The 21,488-nt window shown below is 29.4% G+C and overlaps 1 long non-coding RNA gene across 1 annotated transcript; it reads right to left on the bottom strand.

Annotated features, from left to right (window-relative positions):
* Positions 1–4,492: 4,492 nt before the first annotated feature.
* On the bottom strand, positions 4,493–9,740 carry LOC143053926 (uncharacterized). The gene is made up of 3 exons (XR_012971506.1): positions 9,354–9,740; positions 7,829–7,899; positions 4,493–6,350 (listed from the first exon to the last, which is right to left on the bottom strand). It is a non-coding gene; the product is annotated as an uncharacterized LOC143053926 (long non-coding RNA).
* Positions 9,741–21,488: the final 11,748 nt, after the last annotated feature.

The raw sequence follows: 21,488 nt of genomic DNA, 5'->3' as shown, positions 1-21,488 counted from the left end.
TTCTTAATACAACCACACCAGTCCCGTACACAATGTCAAAGCTTGTCTCGTTACATATTCTAAATACAACCACACCAGTCCCGTACACAATGTCAAAGCTTGCCTCGTTACAAATCCTAAATACCACCTTACCCGTTTCGTACACAATGTCAAAGCTTGTCTCGTTACATATTCTAAATACCACCTTACCAGTCCCGTACACAATGTCAAAGCTTGTCTCGTTACATATTCTTAATACAACCACACCAGTCCCGTACACAATGTCAAAGCTTGTCTCGTTACATATTCTAAATACAACCACACCAGTCCCGTACACAATGTCAAAGCTTGTCTCGTTACATATTCTAAATACAATCACACCAGTTTCGTACACAATGTCAAAGCTTGTCTCGTTACATATTCTAAATACAACCACACCAGTCCCGTACACAATGTCAAAGCTTGTCTCGTTACATATTCTAAATACAACCACACCAGTCCCGTACACAATGTCAAAGCTTGTCTTGTAACATATTCTAAATACAACCACACCAGTTTCGTACACAATGTCAAAGCTTGTCTCGTTACATATTCTAAATACCACCTTACCCGTTTCGTACACAATGTCAAAGCTTGTCTCGTTACATATTCTAAATACAACCAACCCAGTCCCGTACACAATGTCAAAGCTTGTCTCGTTACATATTCTAAATACCACCTTACCAGTTTCGTACACAATGTCAAAGCTTGTCTCGTTACATATTCTAAATACCACCTTACCAGTCTCGTACACAATGTCAAAGCTTGTCTCGTTACATATTCTAAATACAACCACACCAGTCCCGTACTCAATGTCAAAGCTTGTCTCGTTACATATTCTAAATACAACCACACCAGTCCCGTACACAATGTCAAAGCTTGTCTCGTTACATATTCTAAATACCACCTTACCAGTCCCGTACACAATGTCAAAGCTTGTCTCGTTACATATTCTAAATACAACCACACTAGTTTCGTACACAATGTCAAAGCTTGTCTCGTTACATATTCTAAATACAACCAACCCAGTCCCGTACACTATGTCAAAGCTTGTCTCGTTACATATTCTAAATACCACCTTACCCGTTTCGTACACAATGTCAAAGCTTGTCTCGTTACATATTCTAAATACAACCAACCCAGTCCCGTACACAATGTCAAAGCTTGTCTCGTTACATATTCTAAATACCACCTTACCAGTTTCGTACACAATGTCAAAGCTTGTCTCGTTACATATTCTAAATACAACCACACCAGTCCCGTACACAATGTCAAAGCTTGTCTCGTTACATATTCTAAATACCACCTTACCAGTTTCGTACACAATGTCAAAGCTTGTCTCGTTACATATCATAAATACAACCACATCAGTTCCATACACAATGTCAAAGCTTGTCTCGTTACATATTCTAAATACCACCTTACCAGTCCCGTACACAATGTCAAAGCTTGTCTCGTTACATATTCTGAATACAACCACACCAGTTTCGTACACAATGTCAAAGCTTGTCTCGTTACATATTCTAAATACCACCTTACCAGTTTCGTACACAATGTCAAAGCTTGTCTCGTTACATATTCTAAATACAACCACATCAGTCCCGTATACAATATCAAAGCTTGTCTCGTTACATATCATAAATACAACCACATCAGTCCCGTACACAATGTCAAAGCTTGTCTCGTTACATATTCTAAATACCACCTTACCAGTTTCGTACACAATGTCAAAGCTTGTCTCGTTACATATCATAAATACAACCACATCAGTTCCATACACAATGTCAAAGCTTGTCTCGTTACATATTCTAAATACCACCTTACCAGTCCCGTACTCAATGTCAAAGCTTGTCTCGTTACATATTCTAAATACAACCACACCAGTCCCGTACACAATGTCAAAGCTTGTCTTGTTACATATTCTAAATACAACCACACCAGTTTCGTACACAATGTCAAAGCTTGTCTCGTTACATATAATAAATACTACCACACCAGTTCCTTACACATTGTCAAAGCTTGTCAACTGTATAAAAAAAGTAATGTTGTAGTTATACGTACAGAATATCATTCATCATCCTAACAATTCAATTCAATTCAAATCTTTATTGGCATAAAACTACATATTTATAGTATGTGACACACCATAACAAAATGAAAATAAAAAATAACAACAAGATCATTAATATACACAATAAAAGTAAATATTTTAAGAGTCCCCTGTCCTCAGTTCAATAGACTGTTTTAAAAAGGATCTTAGCTTATTTACCTGAATGTGTGAAATTGGGTTGAGTATATATGTTATTTTATCTATGTCCTTTAAATTTATAAAGTGGATATTCTCATTTATCAAATAATCAAAATAAACTTTTCTATCATTATGGTTTTTATTACAATATAAAAAGAAATGATTTTCAACTTCAATTTGTTTACAGTTTTTGCATAATCTTTCTTCTCTTGGTATTTAAGTTATCTTCCCTTTTCTATTAATAAATTATGGTCACTTAAACTAAATTTTGTTATCAGTTTTCTGAATTCAAGTTTTGAGCAAGTCAAATATTTTTCTTCTGTATTATTTATTTTTTAAATGTTTATAAATAGTAAGTTTGCTGTTATCCTTTATATCTGATAATTTATCATTTACTAGTTTTTCATAAAAATGCTTCTATTTTAATTTTATTTGTTCTCTGATATTTTAAGTTATCTTTTGTAAGGAATATGTTTTCAAAGTTTCCAAATCCATACCGAGATTATTTATATCGCTTGAGCCGAAAGTGAGAAAAGCAATCGAGTTGAGATGACAAATGATTATCTGTTTATCGCTAGTTACTCATGACGGCGTTGTTAATTACATTGACAACGGGAAGGTGGTCCTTAGTTTTAGCGATTACTCATATATCACTACTGTGCCGAGAAAGGATAGTATCAGTCAGTAAGACTTAATGAAAATTTCGTACAATAGCGATAGCAATTATTATCTATCATGTCTATATTTATGTGATATTTTCAATTTTCAGACTATATTAAATATATATTTATCCTTGGAATTAAACCTCTCGAAAATACAGACAATACAGACAAACCTAAACTCTCATTATTCAGTTACCTGTTCGTTTTTATCTGGTTTGTTTTTAATGCAAGTGGATTGTTAAGCATCGATATTTTATACAGCATTCATGTTTGCTGTGTGTTTTCAGTTTTCAGTTCTTAAGGGTTAAACACTTTGTTTTGTAACTATTTACCTCAAATTAACCAATCAAAATCTTGCATTTTAACATAAAGGTATGATAATAGCTATCAAAGGTACCAGGGTTTTAATTTAGTACGCCAGACACGCGTTTCGTCTAAATAAGACTCATCAGTGAGGCTCATATTAAAATATTTATATAGCCAAACAAGTACAAAGTTAAAGAGCATTGAGGATCCAAAATTCTAAAACGTTGGAAGTTTAGCATACGATCATTTGGAAATGAATCAAACAAATAATGAATAACGTACACAAATCTTAAAAAGTACATGCTAAATTTGAATTTGAACGTAATACACCTTCAGTTGTTGATCATAATTTGAATATTTTACCATACACTTTAAACAAAAATATCTAGAAAGCTTGAATATTGTAGGATGTAATAAAAATAAGCCAGCAGGTATTTCCGGTAGTTACATCGTAAAGGATGTTGACTTCTTTTGTTTTTGAATTAATGCTAGATTATATTCAGAATCCTCTAGTTTTTCCTATGTAGTCTTTTCATAATGTTACTCCATATCGAACTCCGAAACAGCGGTTACGTCCTCTTTACTACGCTACGTTAACTTAAACCACTGCCACCAACTTCTAACGCTAATGATAGTTTTAGCAAAGCAACGTCACCAGGGTTTCGCGGAGTTTGACTCCATATGAGTTAGAAAGCAATATTTGGAAATTTTATTGCATTCATTACTATTTTTCCATAGGTTATAAAATAAAAAGGTATCAAAATAAATGTTTTAATAGTTAAGAAACATTCACATCCTGCCAAATTTTTAATGGATCATATCTCGAAAACAAGCACACGTCGCCTTTATTTTTTCTTATTTTTTCTTTCCTTTCTTCATATAATTTTAAATAAAACAGTTTTTATTTTTAAACAGAGTAGCTAACATATTTTAATACTGCTGTAAAATTCACACAGCTAAACATCGAACCTGAATCATTTTAAATGGACATCTATGAGAAAACCATGCAGATGGTGCTCCATGCAAAGTTGTTTGATTTTGATGAAACTTTGCTGACATGTTCAGGTTGACCTCATATGAAAGTCATGCAAGTTTGAAGCCCTTACACTGCTGGTAACCATGGCAACGATAGGGATTTAGGGTATTTTCGAGTTTATTTATAGATGCATTTACTGAAATGCATAGATTTCATAAATTTCTTAAATAGAAATAAATACTATAATACTTCTGAGTGTTTAAATACTTTAATAGCACAGATAGGATGTGTATGAAGTATAAATAACATAATTTTATTAAACATAATGATATATATAGAAAATAAGGGTGTGGCAAAACACATAAAATGATAAAAAATATGGCCTTTTCATCAAATCACACTAAAACAGACACTACAGCCCAAAAGTCGCTTTAATTTACCCTAAATTTCAGAAATGCTTTGCATTTTCTTTGGTTCAAAATATTTTGAAGGGATTTCGGTTGCAAATTAATTTTATAGATTTTATTGATCATTTAGATAGCCTCCCCCCCCCCTTTTTTTTGGTATTTTCGCAATAACTTGAGGAAAGTCTCATATTTTAATGAAACCAAGCATTCAAAAATAAATACTTGAATTATACAGATTGTAACATGCAATATAGGTAAATCAAATAGAAAATTCAAAGTGAAATGGATTTTTGTGTCACAAACAATAGTAAGCATTAGGCCTAAAAAAGGGGGGGAGCTGCCAAAGACAATTTTTTTTGGGTATTTTTTTTTATTCCTTATTCCTTTAATACACTTGTCCCTATTACTTTAAAGAGTAAAATCCATTCATTTCTTCCTAGTAATCCCATTTTTGGTTATTGCAGCTTTCTTATTACTTAAGTTTTATTCTGGTTACTCAAAACTTATATGAAATTCAATGTCAAGTTCATCATATTGAAAAATCTTACGCATTGACATTCAGAAGTTGTGTCTGACAGGTAAACAAAATTAAAACATGTTGCAACCTTTTACTTACATGCTGGTTACCATATAAGTCATTTTGATCATGAGTACCTGAGACAGTGTGGATAAAATCTGAATATCTATTGTACAAAGGGAGATAATCCAATAAAAATGCTGTTTTTTTAAACCTTAAAATTGCATGTACATATTAATTTAAACTAACAACATACGCTTCATCAATTTAATAAAATATAAACATATCTCTATTTGGTTATCTGGTGAGGGTTAATAGTGCATTTGAGCATATACTAATGGTTTGATTTTGTTGTAGTACTTTCTAAAATTCTCCTCGAAAAATGTCTAAATTTATATATTCTCTTTTAGCATTGATAAATTTTTAAATATCTCAATCTGTATAAATGATCATAAATGTTATTTTTTTTTATAGCATTAGTATTATATTAAAAAATCAATGAAAATGATACAATAACACTAAATGGTGCTTACATGCAAGAATAAGATTATTATAAACATACATAAAAGTTAATTCGAATTGACTAAGCAGCACAAGACAATTGTTGCATTAGGTATGGAATTTAGTGTAGTATTAAATAGTTTCCATACTATCTGATAAACATTGACATACATGTAACTACATGAACTACGAAAGGTAATTTACTAATAATTCAATCAATAAAACTAGTTAGTCAATCTAAGTAACAATTTCTGACAAATGAAAACATTATAATGTTTATCAAATGGCCAAGTACATTCGTAATCTTCTTGATTGTCTTCAATATTCATGACCTTTTAATACAGAAGTAATTTTAGACTTCTTCTTCGCTGATGAGAAAGCCATTATGATGGTGAGACAGTGAGAACACTTTCTTTCCTTGCAAATATCTCTCTCTTGTGTTGACCTGGTTGTTTTCAAGACTTTGGCGAGATTCACATTGCCGTTTTTTCTTTTTTTCAAAGCATATTCATGTGTTCCATTTCAATTTATTTTTGTTTGAGCTTGAAATTTTTTGAACAACAACAGGAAAAATCAAAGACAGATCGGAGCCTTATTCAAGTATCTGTAATATTATCTAAGTTTTTCTTCTTCATAAACTTGTTAATCAACAAAAATGTGTCTCAGCAATCAGTCTTCTTTCATGAACTCCAGTTATTTTTGGATCACCAAATGTCTGTAAAAAATAATAAGAAAACATAATAAGAAGGCTAGTATAGACACAACATTTAAACTTGATTCACATGATACACTTCAGAATTTGGATTGTGATGAATTATTTGACACATCATACATGTAGGTTTCTGACACAGAATAAATGTGGTAAAAGAACTGATGATTTTGAAATTGGACTTATGCCAATATCCAAAATCTAATCTAAAAGACATGATTAGATTTATCATATCAAAGAACCCCATATATTCAATTTTTAATGAATTTAAACAAAGTTTAAGTTTGGACCCCAATTTGAATCAACTTAAAAACAGCCCAAATCATAAATCTAAACATGCTAAATGCATAACATTTAGCATTGACAAAAAAACCTTCAGTAATATTTTAATAAACTAACAAAGTTTTTTTTGCCCCTGTGATCTTTTGTTCAATTTGAAAACAAATATCAAAAATCTAAACATATAAGAAGTTTTTAACCCAAAAAAGTACTTAAAAAAAAAATCAAACTAAGTTTAATTCTGGATCCCTTATACCTTGATAGGGTCCAATTTAAAGCTTTTAAGACAGGCCCCAAATCAAAAAAAAAATATGACTTCAATACACTGTTAAATTTTTCATAATATCAAAGAACACCAATTATTCAAATGTTTTATGAAATCAATTTAAACTTTGGACCCTTTTGACCCTATATCTAATATGGACCAATTTAAAAACAAGCCAAAACATTTAAAATTGGTAAAACAATAAGAATTGAAAACAAATATATATTTAATTTTACAGCTAATTTCATAAGGCATGTAAATCTAAGTCTTCGGTTAGCTTGCATGGTTTGTTTGTATATTGTGCAATTGCAATTGACAGAACGTCTAATCAAATTTAAAAGTACTCCATAAAGGTTCAAATATGCCTATATATATTGTTTGAAGATATCAATCTTAATTACAAAGCTTGAATTAGTATTTATACAAACAGAGCAAGCAAACCTACCAAAGCTTTACTCTTCACGTATTAGGAAAACAGCTCTAATAATGCTAAAAGCGCTTTTTCAAAAAAGAAAAATACAAATGTAGTCTTCAGATTTACAATATATGCATGTATACTATAAATGACAATCTTTCAAGCTGACAAGTCCAGGTTTAATTATTATAAAGAGAACAATTCCAATGATGAGTAATGACATTTGTGTTGTGTAAATTGTACTGACATGGCCCTTATTTGATCATAAAATAAGAATTTGAGTCTTCTGTGTGTTAATTTTACTTTTTGTTTACCATATTCAACTTTTAAAATGAAGGATTAATCTAATTTATTGATTATTTATCATGTTTTTACAATAATAAATGTAACTGGTCAATTTCCAATTTCTATATATGATTATATTTCACAAATACTGCCACAACACAGGTCTTATTTGCTGTCTATTTATCAATCTCTTGTTATGACTTGTTGAATTCATTATTATCTATTATTTCATATATTTACCTATATGATCTCCTCTCATATCTGCTTTCATTTTATCATTATTTTTGTGCTTTTCCATCTTCAACATTAACCTGTTGATAAAAAATAAAATATTGTATATTTGTGCATTTGCATGATCAGTACAGTGAGTTACATCTACATGTACATTGTACATTGAGTTGGCTTAACATAATGCATTCACAGGTTCATTGAAAAAAAAAGTTTTGTAGATATGATAATTAATTTGTGTAAATGTCATTGAATGCTATGATATCAATCACACACTCAAGTAATTCATTTCTAAAGTATTGTTATTTTGAATTTATTCTATATGAGTAATCTGTAATGTTATAATCTCATGTTGCCCCTTCTGGGACCTTTAATTTGGAATACATTTGTAAGCATAATCTATTCAGATTCTATTTTATTAACCAATAGAAGTAAATACATGTACAAGTTCTCTTTCCATGTTTATAACTGTGATACATGATCTGCGCTAAGGAAATGTTAAGAAAAAGTCTCACAGTAATCAATTTTAGAGAGAAAAAAAACCAGTTCATAGTCTGTAAAACATTTTTTGAGTTTGAGAACCATATATTTTATAAATCTAGTTGCATTGTACAATGTTCATGTAGCACTGGTAAAGGAATGAATAAAGACAGGAAATTCACAAGTCTTTAGGAGCTATATTGTGACTTTAACAGTGCTTAACAAAATCTGTCACAAAAATCTTTAGGGTAGGAGATAAAAATAATGGTAGGTAAGGGTAGTGCGGTTAACACACATACTTTTTAGTTGGCCTAAATGTACAGTAGTTTTCGTATGTTTATGTAATTTATACGTGTTTCTCTTTTCTTCTTTATTTTGTATAGATTAGACTGTTGATTTTCCCGTTCGAAGGGTTTTACACTTGTAATTTAGGGGTCCTTTATCATGTTTATAGCTTGTTGTTCCATGTGAGTCAAGGCTCTGTGTTGAAGGCCGTACATTGACCTATAATGGTTTACTTTTATAAATTATTCTTTGGATGGATAGTTGTCTCATTGGCACTCATACCACATCTATCTACTGAATGTTTTCTATTTCAATGGGTTATATTTAAAAACAGGGATTTGAAGCAACCATTATTTTTAAATTAGGAGAAAAAACCCTGAGTCAACAGACTCTATTGACAATTTGGCAAACAAACTCAGGGCGAACAGACCTGATACCGGAGGGCTTTGTAAAAGAATATATATTTTATCATGATTATTATAGGTTTCTTGAGAGAGAGAAAAAAGTTTTTCTATTAAAATTTAGAAGGCAAACACATAAATCATTTAGTTTCAGAAGAATTTTAAATCATTATAAATGTATGTCAATGATAATTAAATCAGTGTTTGCTTCAACAAAATTATGTAAATACCCCCCCCCCCCCTTCCCCCCCCCAAAGACAAATGGTCAATGCTCTTCTTCCTATATTTATGAGTTGATGTGATGTTTCTACAGTAGGTATTTTATGGTGTCAAAATGCTTTTACTGACCAAAAAAAAATTAACAAACTTACCAGAACCAACTGAAACTGAAAGTTTTGCTTTGGAATTTCCTTTGCTAGATTTGGAAGGGTCATGAAAGGATGGCATTCTCATTTTGTCTTCTTGTCTACTGCAATCCAACTCCTGTCTATGTTTGCAGCATATGCATTTTAAAATGTGAGTCTGAAACCTAGACATGATAGTGATAGTCTAGACATGACTCTAGACTATCTGATCAGGATCAGACTTATCCCAGTGGCAGTGGGAATTTCTTTGCCACATGGTTTGCTATGTCTTTGTTACACTTTTTCAATAAAATTAAGTTTTTTGGTACACCATATTCATCAAAAATACCATTATTCTGCACATTTGTTGATTTCCCTCCTTCTGTTATTAACACTAAATCTACCTTTTATTGTGAAGAGTTTTGCAAAGGGAGATAATTTTAGGTATATTTTTCAGTTTTTCATCTTTTATTCAAATAAGTTTATATCAATTTGCAACGCAAATCCCGTTAAGGAATACTAGTTTGTAGTGAACCATAACGTTTAACAAAATATTGTTTCAATTTGAGTGACTTTTGAGGTTTTATGGACATTTTCAGTACAGGCTGAATTCAAATTTTAGAAAAACACATTTATGTCAATAAAAATAAAAACAAAAATAAAAGTTGAAATAAGATCCAAATTACAGTTTATTTTAGTAGAAAGTCTGAATTTTAAGGCAAAACAATTTTTTTTGTCATATAATACTTTGAACTATTCAATAAAAAAAAAACCAAAATGTCCATTTTCAACAACATTTTCCAGCAAATTTGGTACTAAAATAGAATTGCCCTGTATTCACATAATTTGAGATAAATTGTCATTTTTTAACCATAGAACTATTAGATGTACTTAATACTTTACTAGGAACCCAAAATCAGCTGAAAATTCCACAACCCCTTTCATAATTTTTTTTTGATTTTGCATGGTTTTCTCGTAGACATCCATTTAATTCTTTGGATTTTAATGATTTTCCAAATATAATAGGACTTCAAGCCAAATCATATTAAAAGCATTCATAATTATACGTATTTTTGCATGAAATCATTGTCATGACTTATTAATTTCAATGTGTGTATCTTAATAAAATTTTTATCCTTAATTAATGGAAAAAAGTTTATAATAAAACCTCCTTTTGAAAAATACGAAAACGTCCCTAAATAAAACAACAGTCATAACTTGACATAAAGTTGGTGGTAACTTTGTCATTTAATCAAAAGTAAAGATTTGTTTCATAGTCAATCAGTCCTAATATTCCACCAATTATTTTCAGAAGAAAATGTAAATAAAACAGTTTAGTACTTTATAGAAGTCTGGGAATTGAAAAGTCCTTGCAGATTAATATCGTATTGCTGTTTTGTGTTTTTTTTCTTTCTTGACAGTTACTTTTGAATATATTGTTTGTAAAATTAAAATGTAGAAAGATATGAAAATAAAATCACAAAAATACTAAGCTTCGAGGAAAATCCGATGCCGAAATCCCTAATCAAATAGCGAAGTTAAAAGATCAAACAAATCAAACATTTTCTTATTTAGGAAATAATGGATTAAATCAGGTTTTATAGATAGCTAAACCTCTCATGTATGGCAGTCGTATCAAGTTTCATTATGCTGATAACGATGTGCATATAAAACATAGAGGCAAAATAGGCAAACATGTCATAAATAAAGGTACAACAGTCAACCGTTAAAAACAAACATATATATAACAAAAGGCACAAAAGACATAAAGAAATAACACACCAGAAACAATGAGATACAAGAATACAAAAATAGTATATATTTTTTCTATATGTCATTGCCTTTCTTCAAAGTACATCAGACAGGTTGAGACATGTTTCATACTAAGTGACAAAAATATTAATATCTACATCATCTATATAGCAAGGTTATTCACCTGCATAATAAATGTTATAATGACTCAAGATATAAAACAAACCGTCTGAATGGTAACGAGCGGCATCAAATTTAATACTAACTTTTCCTTTAGACGGCATTTCCATTGTTGCAGTTAAAACTAATTAGTGAGAAACTTTAATGAAAATGTTCTGTTTTATTTTCAGCCAGTTTTTATAGAGTTCAGGATCATTTTCAAATTCCAGCCATTTTTTTTTTTAGAATTCAGGACCATTATCAAATGTCAGCCGATAGTTATGGAATTTAGAAACATTATAAAATTCCAGCCGGTTTTTATAGAATTCAGGTAAATGATTAAATTCCAGCAGGTGTTTGTAGAACTCGTGAACATTATCAAATTCCAGCCGTTTTTTTAAATAGAATTCAGGTACATTTTCAAATTCCAGCAAGTTTTTAATAAATTTAGAACCATTATCAAATTTAAGCTGATTTTTATAGAATTAAGGAACATTATCAAATTCAAGCCGGTTTTTATAGAATTCAGGAGTATTATTATTTGAATTAATTTGCACCGTTACCTGTGTAAACTATTTTATATATTAATTGAAACAGTTAAAACATGGCTTCAATAAATGTTTCATAAGAAAGTTGTTTAAAATACATATTAAAATATAAAACAACAAGAAATGATTTAATAATGATAGTAAATTTTTCTATATGTCACTGACTTTCTTCAAAGTACATCAGACAGGTTGAGACAATATTTCATACTAATTGACAAAATTATCAATATCTACATCAGCTATTTAGCAAGGTGTTTCACTTGCATACTAAATGATTTAATGACTCAAAATATAAAGTACTAAACAACCCGTCTGCTTGGATACGAGAGGCATCAAAATTCATACTTACTTTTCCCTTTTACGGCATTTTCACTGTTGCAGCTGTTAAAACTAATTAATTGAAACTAGTGATCCTCTTAGAAACTTTAATGAAAATTTTCTGTCCCATTTTGTATTATAGCTCACAAAGTGTTCATTTATACATCGTTGAATAAAAAGAATAGTTTGAGCTTTTCTAAAGAAGGTTACAATTCAGAACGATAATATTTTACATAATATCCTTGAATCCTGTCAAAATGTACGTTTATAATCAATCAAATTGAAGCCAGTTTTTATAGAATTAGGAAAATGATAAAATTCCAGCCGGTGTTTGTTGAATTCAGGAACCTTTTCAATTTTCAGCCAGTTTTTATAGAGCTAAGGAACATTTTCTAATTCCAGCAGTTTTTATTTTTATAGAATTCAGGACCATTATCAAATTTCAGCCGATTTTTATTGAGTTTATGAACATTTTTTAATTCCATTCGGTTTTTTTTTTATAGAATTCAGGACCATTATCAAATTTCAGCCGATAGTTTTGGAATTTAGGAACATTATAAAATTCCAGCCAGTTTTCATTAAATTCAGGACCATTATCAAATTAAAGCTGATTTTTATAGAATTCAGGAATATTATCAAATGTCAGCAGGTGTTTGTAGAATTCATGAACATTTTCAAATTCCAGCCAGTTTTCATTAAATTCAGGACCATTATCAAATTAAAGCTGATTTTTATAGAATTTAGGAACATAATCAAATTCAAGCCGGTTTTTATAGAATTCAGGAGTATTATTATTTGAATTAATTTGCACCGCTACCTGTGTAAACTGTTTTATATATTAATTGAAACAGTTAAAACATGGCTTCAATAAATGTTTGATAAGAAAGTTGCTTAAAATACATATTAAAATATAAAACAACAAGAAATGATTTAATAATGATAGTAAATTTTTCTGTATGTCACTGACTTTTTTCAAAGTACATCAGACAGGTTGAGACAATATTTCATACTAATTGACAAAATTATCAATATCTGCATCATGTATTTAGCAAGGTGTTTCCATTGCATACTAAATGCTTTAATGACTCAAAATATAAAGTACTAAACAACCCGTCTGCTTGGATACAAGAGGCATCAAAATTCATACTAACTTTTCTCTTAGACGGCATTTTCACTGTTGCAGCTGTTAAAACTAATAAATTGAAACTAGTGATCCTCTTAAAAACTTTAATGAAAATTGTCTGTCCCATTTTGTATTATAGCTCACAAAGTAATCATTTATACATCGTTGAATAAAAAGAATAGTTTGAGCTTTTCTAAAGAAGGTTACAATTCAGAACGATAATATTTTACATAATATCCTTGAATCCTGTCAAAATGTACGTTTATAATCAATCAAATTGAAGCCAGTTTTTATAGAATTAGGAAAATGATAAAATTCCAGCCGGTGTTTGTTGAATTCAGGAACCTTTTCAATTTTCAGCCAGTTTTTATAGAGCTAAGGAACATTTTCTAATTTCAGCAGTTTTTATTTTTATAGAATTCAGGACCATTATCAAATTTCAGCCGATTTTTATTGAGTTTAGGAACATTTTTTAATTTCATTCGTTTTTTTTTTATAGAATTCAGGACCATTATCAAATTTCAGCCGATAGTTATGGAATTTAGGAACATTATAAAATTCCAGCCAGTTTTCATTAAATTCAGGACCATTATCAAATTAAAGCTGATTTTTATAGAATTCAGGAATATTATCAAATGTCAGCAGGTGTTTGTAGAATTCATGATCATTTTCAAATTCCAGCCAGTTTTCATTAAATTCAGGACCATTATCAAATTAAAGCTGATTTTTATAGAATTTAGGAACATTATCAAATTCAAGCCGGTTTTAATAGAAATCAGGAGTATTATTATTTGAATTAATTTGCACCGCTACCTGTGTAAACTGTTTTATATATTAATTGAAACAGTTAAAACATGGCTTCAATAAATGTTTGATAAGATAGTTGCTTAAAATACATATTAAGATATAAAACAACAAGAAATGATTTTATAATGATAGTAAATTTTTCTATATGTCACTGACTTTCTTCAAAGTACATCAGACAGGTTGAGACAATATTGCATACTAAATGACAAAATTATCAATATCTACAAAATCTATTTAGCAAGGTGTTTCACTTGCATAATAAATGCTTTAATGACTCAAAATATAAAGTACTAAACAACCCGTCTGCTTGGATACGAGAGGCATCAAAATTCATACTTACTTTTCCCTTTTACGGCATTTTCACTGTTGCAGCTGTTAAAACTAATTAATTGAAACTAGTGATCCTCTTAAAAACTTTAATGAAAATGTTCTGTCCTATTTGGTAATATAGCTCACAAAGTATTGATTTATACATCTTTGAATAAAAGGAATAGTTTGAGCTTTTCTGTAGAAGGTTAAAATTCAGAAACGTTAATATTTGACATAATATCCTTGAATCCTGTCAAAATTTACGTTAATAATAAATCAAATTGAAGCCAGTTTTTATAGAATTAGGAAAATTATAAAATTCCAGCCGGTGTTTGTTGAATTCAGGAACCTTTTCAAATTTCATCCAGTTATTATTGAGTTTAGGAACATTTTTTAATTTCATTCGTTTTTTTTTTATAGAATTCAGGACCATTATCAAATTTCAGCCGATAGTTATGGAATTTAGGAACATTATAAAATTCCAGCCAGTTTTCATTAAATTCAGGACCATTATCAAATTAAAGCTGATTTTTATAGAATTCAGGAATATTATCAAATGTCAGCAGGTGTTTGTAGAATTCATGATCATTTTCAAATTCCAGCCAGTTTTCATTAAATTCAGGACCATTATCAAATTAAAGCTGATTTTTATAGAATTTAGGAACATTATCAAATTCAAGCCGGTTTTAATAGAAATCAGAAGTATTATTATTTGAATTAATTTGCACCGCTACCTGTGTAAACTGTTTTATATATTAATTGAAACAGTTAAAACATGGCTTCAATAAATGTTTGATAAGATAGTTGCTTAAAATACATATTAAGATATAAAACAACAAGAAATGATTTTATAATGATAGTAAATTTTTCTATATGTCACTGACTTTCTTCAAAGTACATCAGACAGGTTGAGACAATATTGCATACTAAATGACAAAATTATCAATATCTACATCATCTATTTAGCAAGGTGTTTCACTTGCATAATAAATGCTTTAATGACTCAAAATATAAAGTACTAAACAACCCGTCTGCTTGGATACGAGAGGCATCAAAATTCATACTTACTTTTCCCTTTTACGGCATTTTCACTGTTGCAGCTGTTAAAACTAATTAATTGAAACTAGTGATCCTCTTAAAACCTTTAATGAAAATGTTCTGTCCTATTTGGTAATATAGCTCACAAAGTATTGATTTATACATCTTTGAATAAAAGGAATAGTTTGAGCTTTTCTGTAGAAGGTTAAAATTCAGAAACGTTAATATTTGACATAATATCCTTGAATCCTGTCAAAATTTACGTTAATAATAAATCAAATTGAAGCCAGTTTTTATAGAATTAGGAAAATTATAAAATTCCAGCCGGTGTTTGTTGAATTCAGGAACCTTTTCAAATTTCATCCAGTTATTATTGAGTTTAGGAACATTTTTTAATTTCATTCGTTTTTTTTTTATAGAATTCAGGACCATTATCAAATTTCAGCCGATAGTTATGGAATTTAGGAACATTATAAAATTCCAGCCAGTTTTCATTAAATTCAGGACCATTATCAAATTAAAGCTGATTTTTATAGAATTCAGGAATATTATCAAATGTCAGCAGGTGTTTGTAGAATTCATGATCATTTTCAAATTCCAGCCAGTTTTCATTAAATTCAGGACCATTATCAAATTAAAGCTGATTTTTATAGAATTTAGGAACATTATCAAATTCAAGCCGGTTTTAATAGAAATCAGGAGTATTATTATTTGAATTAATTTGCACCGCTACCTGTGTAAACTGTTTTATATATTAATTGAAACAGTTAAAACATGGCTTCAATAAATGTTTGATAAGATAGTTGCTTAAAATACATATTAAGATATAAAACAACAAGAAATGATTTTATAATGATAGTAAATTTTTCTATATGTCACTGACTTTCTTCAAAGTACATCAGACAGGTTGAGACAATATTGCATACTAAATGACAAAATTATCAATATCTACATCATCTATTTAGCAAGGTGTTTCACTTGCATAATAAATGCTTTAATGACTCAAAATATAAAGTACTAAACAACCCGTCTGCTTGGATACGAGAGGCATCAAAATTCATACTTACTTTTCCCTTTTACGGCATTTTCACTGTTGCAGCTGTTAAAACTAATTAATTGAAACTAGTGATCCTTTTAAAAACTTTAATGAAAATGTTCTGTCCTATTTGGTAATATAGCTCACAAAGTATTGATTTATACATCTTTGAATAAAAGGAATAGTTTGAGCTTTTCTGTAGAAGGTTAAAATTCAGAAACGTTAATATTTGACATAATATCCTTGAATCCTGTCAAAATTTACGTTAATAATAAATCAAATTGAAGCCAGTTTTTATAGAATTAGGAAAATTATAAAATTCCAGCCGGTGTTTGTTGAATTCAGGAACCTTTTCAAATTTCATCCAGTTATTATTGAGTTCAGGAACATTTTTTAATTCCATTGGTTTTTTTTTTATAGAATTCAGGACCATTATCAACTTTCAGCCGATAGTTATGGAATTTAGGAACATTATAAAATTCCAGCCGGTTTTTATAGAATTCAGGAGTATTATTATTTGAATTAATTTGCACCGTTACCTGTGTAAACTATTTTATATATTAATTGAAACAGTTAAAACATGGCTTCAATAAATGTTTCATAAGAAAGTTGTTTAAAATACATATTAAAATATAAAACAACAAGAAATGATTTAATAATGATAGTAAATTTTTCTATATGTCACTGACTTTCTTCAAAGTACATCAGACAGGTTGAGACAATATTTCATACTAATTGACAAAATTATCAATATCTACATCAGCTATTTAGCAAGGTGTTTCACTTGCATACTAAATGATTTAATGACTCAAAATATAAAGTACTAAACAACCCGTCTGCTTGGATACGAGAGGCATCAAAATTCATACTTACTTTTCCCTTTTACGGCATTTTCACTGTTGCAGCTGTTAAAACTAATTAATTGAAACTAGTGATCCTCTTAGAAACTTTAATGAAAATTTTCTGTCCCATTTTGTATTATAGCTCACAAAGTGTTCATGTATACATCGTTGAATAAAAAGAATAGTTTGAGCTTTTCTAAAGAAGGTTACAATTCAGAACGATAATATTTTACATAATATCCTTGAATCCTGTCAAAATGTACGTTTATAATCAATCAAATTGAAGCCAGTTTTTATAGAATTAGGAAAATGATAAAATTCCAGCCGGTGTTTGTTGAATTCAGGAACCTTTTCAATTTTCAGCCAGTTTTTATAGAGCTAAGGAACATTTTCTAATTTCAGCAGTTTTTATTTTTATAGAATTCAGGACCATTATCAAATTTCAGCCGATTTTTATTGAGTTTAGGAACATTTTTTAATTTCATTCGTTTTTTTTTTATAGAATTCAGGACCATTATCAAATTTCAGCCGATAGTTATGGAATTTAGGAACATTATAAAATTCCAGCCAGTTTTCATTAAATTCAGGACCATTATCAAATTAAAGCTGATTTTTATAGAATTCAGGAATATTATCAAATGTCAGCAGGTGTTTGTAGAATTCATGATCATTTTCAAATTCCAGCCAGTTTTCATTAAATTCAGGACCATTATCAAATTAAAGCTGATTTTTATAGAATTTAGGAACATTATCAAATTCAAGCCGGTTTTAATAGAAATCAGGAGTATTATTATTTGAATTAATTTGCACCGCTACCTGTGTAAACTGTTTTATATATTAATTGAAACAGTTAAAACATGGCTTCAATAAATGTTTGATAAGATAGTTGCTTAAAATACATATTAAGATATAAAACAACAAGAAATGATTTTATACATCTTTGAATAAAAGGAATAGTTTGAGCTTTTCTGTAGAAGGTTAAAATTCAGAAACGTTAATATTTGACATAATATCCTTGAATCCTGTCAAAATTTACGTTAATAATAAATCAAATTGAAGCCAGTTTTTATAGAATTAGGAAAATTATAAAATTCCAGCCGGTGTTTGTTGAATTCAGGAACCTTTTCAAATTTCATCCAGTTATTATTGAGTTCAGGAACATTTTTTAATTCCATTGGTTTTTTTTTTATAGAATTCAGGACCATTATCAACTTTCAGCCGATAGTTATGGAATTTAGGAACATTATAAAATTCCAGCCGGTTTTTATAGAATTCAGGAAAATTATCAAATGTCAGCAGGTGGTTGTAGAATTCATGAACATTTTCAAATTCCAGCCAGTTTTTATTAAATTCAGGACCATTATCAAATTAAAGCTGATTTTTATAGAATTTAGAACATTATAAAATTCCAGCCGGTTTTTATAGAATTCAGGAAAATTATCAAATTTCAGCAGGTGTTAATAGAATTCAGGCACATTTTTCAAATTCTAGCCAGTTTTGATTCAATTCAGGACCATTATCAAATTAAAGCTGATTTTTATAGAATTTAGGAACATTATTAAATTCAAACAGGTTTTTATAGAATTCAGGAGTATTATTATTTAAATTAATTTGCACTGCTACCTGTGTAAACTGTTTTATATGTTAATTGAAACAGTTAAAACATGGCTTCGATAAATATTGATAAGAAAGTTGCTAAAAATACATATTAAAAAGATATAAAACAACAAGAAATGATTTAAAAATGATAGTAAATTTTTGTATATGTCACTGACTTTCTTCAAAGTACATCAGACAGGTTGAGACAATATTTCAAACTAAATGACAAAATTATCAATATCTACATCATCTTTTTAGCAAGGTGTTTCACTTGCATAATAAATGTTATAATGACTCAAGATATAAAGTACTAAACAACCCGTTTGCTTGGATACGTAAGGCATCAAAATTCATACTTACTTTTCCCTTTTACGTCATTTTCACTGTTGCACCTGTTAAAACGAATTAATTGAAACTAGTGATCCTCTTAGAAACTTTAATAAAAATTGTCTGTCCCATTTTGTATTATAGCTCACAAAGTAATCATTTATACATCGTTAAATAAAAAGAATAGTTTGAGCTTTTCTGTAGAAGGTTAAAATTCTGAAACGTTAATATTTGACATAACAATCTTAAATCCTGACAAAATTTCAGTTAGTAATAAATCAAATTCAAGCCAGGTTTTATAGAATTCAGAAAAATTATAAAATTTCAGCCAGTTTTTATAGAATTCAAGAACCTTATCAAATTCTCTCCGGTTTTTTTCGAATTCATGAACATTTTGAAAGTCCAGCCGGTTTTTGTTAAATATAATTCAGGACCATTATCAAATTCCAGCTGGTTTTATGGAATTCAGAAACAGTATAAAATTCCAGCCGGTTTTTATAGAATTCAAGAACATTATATAATTCCAGGCGGTTTTTATCGAATTCAGTAACGGTTTTAAATTCCAGCCAGTTTATATTGAATAAAGAACCTTTATCAAATTCCATCCGGTTATTATAGAATTCAGGTACATTGTCAAATTCAAGCCAGTTTTTATTAAATTCAGGACCTTTATGAATTTCAAACCGATTTTTATAGAAATTAGGACCATTATCAAATTCCAGCATGTTTTTATAGTATTGAGTAGCATTATTACTTGAAAGAATTTGCACCACTACCTGTGTAAATTGTTTTGTTTTTCAATATATGAATATTTCAGCGAAAATGTTAATTGAAACATTTTAAACATGTTTTCAACAATTATTTGATAAGAAAGTTGCAAAATATATTCATTAACATATAAAATAACAATTAATGATTTAGTAATGATAGTAAATTTTTCTTTATGTCATTGACTTTCTTCAAAGTACATGACATGTTTTATACTAAATGACAAAAATATGAATATCTACATCATTTATATAGCAAGGTGTTTCACTTGCAAACTAAATGCTTAAATGACTCAAAATATAAAATACTAAACAACCCGTCTGCTTGAAAACGGGAGGATCAAAATTCATATTAACTTTTCCTTAGACGGCAATTTCACTGTTTTAGTTAAAACTAATAAATTGAAACTAGTTATCCTCCTAGAAACTTTAATGAACAAACTAGTTATCCTCCTAGAAACTTTAATGAACAAACTAGTTATCCTCTTAGAAACTTTAATGAACAAACTAGTTATCCTCTTAGAAACTTTAATGAACAAACTAGTTATCCTCTTAGAAACTTTGATGAACACTGTCTGTCCCATTTGGTAGTATAGCTCACAAAGTGTTCATTTATTCATCGTTGAATATAAAGAATAGTTTGAGCTTTTCTGATGAAGGTTTAAATTCAGAAACGTTAATATTTTACATAAACCCCTGGAATATTGTCAAAATTTCAGTTAGTAATAAATCAATTTCCAGCCGGTTTTTATAGAATTCAGAACCATTAATAAAAAATTACACAGTTACCTGTGTAAAATGTTTTGTTTTTCAATATACGAATAGAACATTTGATATGTTTATTGAAACAGTTTAAGTATGTCTACCACGCGCTTGAAATATTTAAATCAAATTGTCTCGAGTGAAGAAATACCGTAACATACTTGTTGTAGTGATGGACTCCATATTTTCTGTTGTGTTTTAAATAGTGGATTTATGGTTTCCTAAATTCTGGAACTGGCATATGAGTTACTTCTTGTAGTCCTTTGCTTATTTGTATATCATTGTCATTTGACTAAGTTTATGTTGTTACCATTTTCTGACAGCGGACTCGGACACCTTTTAAACTGAGTTAAACTTTGCTTATTTGGTATAGGGGAAGGGTTGGGAACTCTCAAATTATGCTAAACGCCCCTGCATTTTTTGGCTTGTTTAAAGTTTGGAGCCTCTTGTCTTTGTTAGGCTTGTATTTTCTTTTAATTTTAGTTCATTTAGACGTTTTGGATTTCAGCATGCCGTCCATTTTCTCTGAACTAGTACCATTTGTATTTACTGGCAAGGAGAAACCATTATGGTTCTCAATTTTTCATGCTTTGGAGACCTATTGGTGGCCTTCGGCTGTTATTTGTTCTGTGGTCGGGTTATTGTATGTTGTCTCTTCAATATGTTCCCCTTTCCAATTATCAATTTTAGTTATTAAATAATACAGCATATAGTTTTAAAAGAAGACAACATCTAGTTTTGACAGTAGACAACATCTAGTCTTGACAGTAGACAA

Source organism: Mytilus galloprovincialis, chromosome 12 (genome assembly GCF_965363235.1).
Source record: "Mytilus galloprovincialis chromosome 12, xbMytGall1.hap1.1, whole genome shotgun sequence".
NCBI lineage: Eukaryota > Metazoa > Mollusca > Bivalvia > Mytilida > Mytilidae > Mytilus > Mytilus galloprovincialis.
This window is presented reverse-complemented; position numbering and strand designations above follow the sequence as displayed.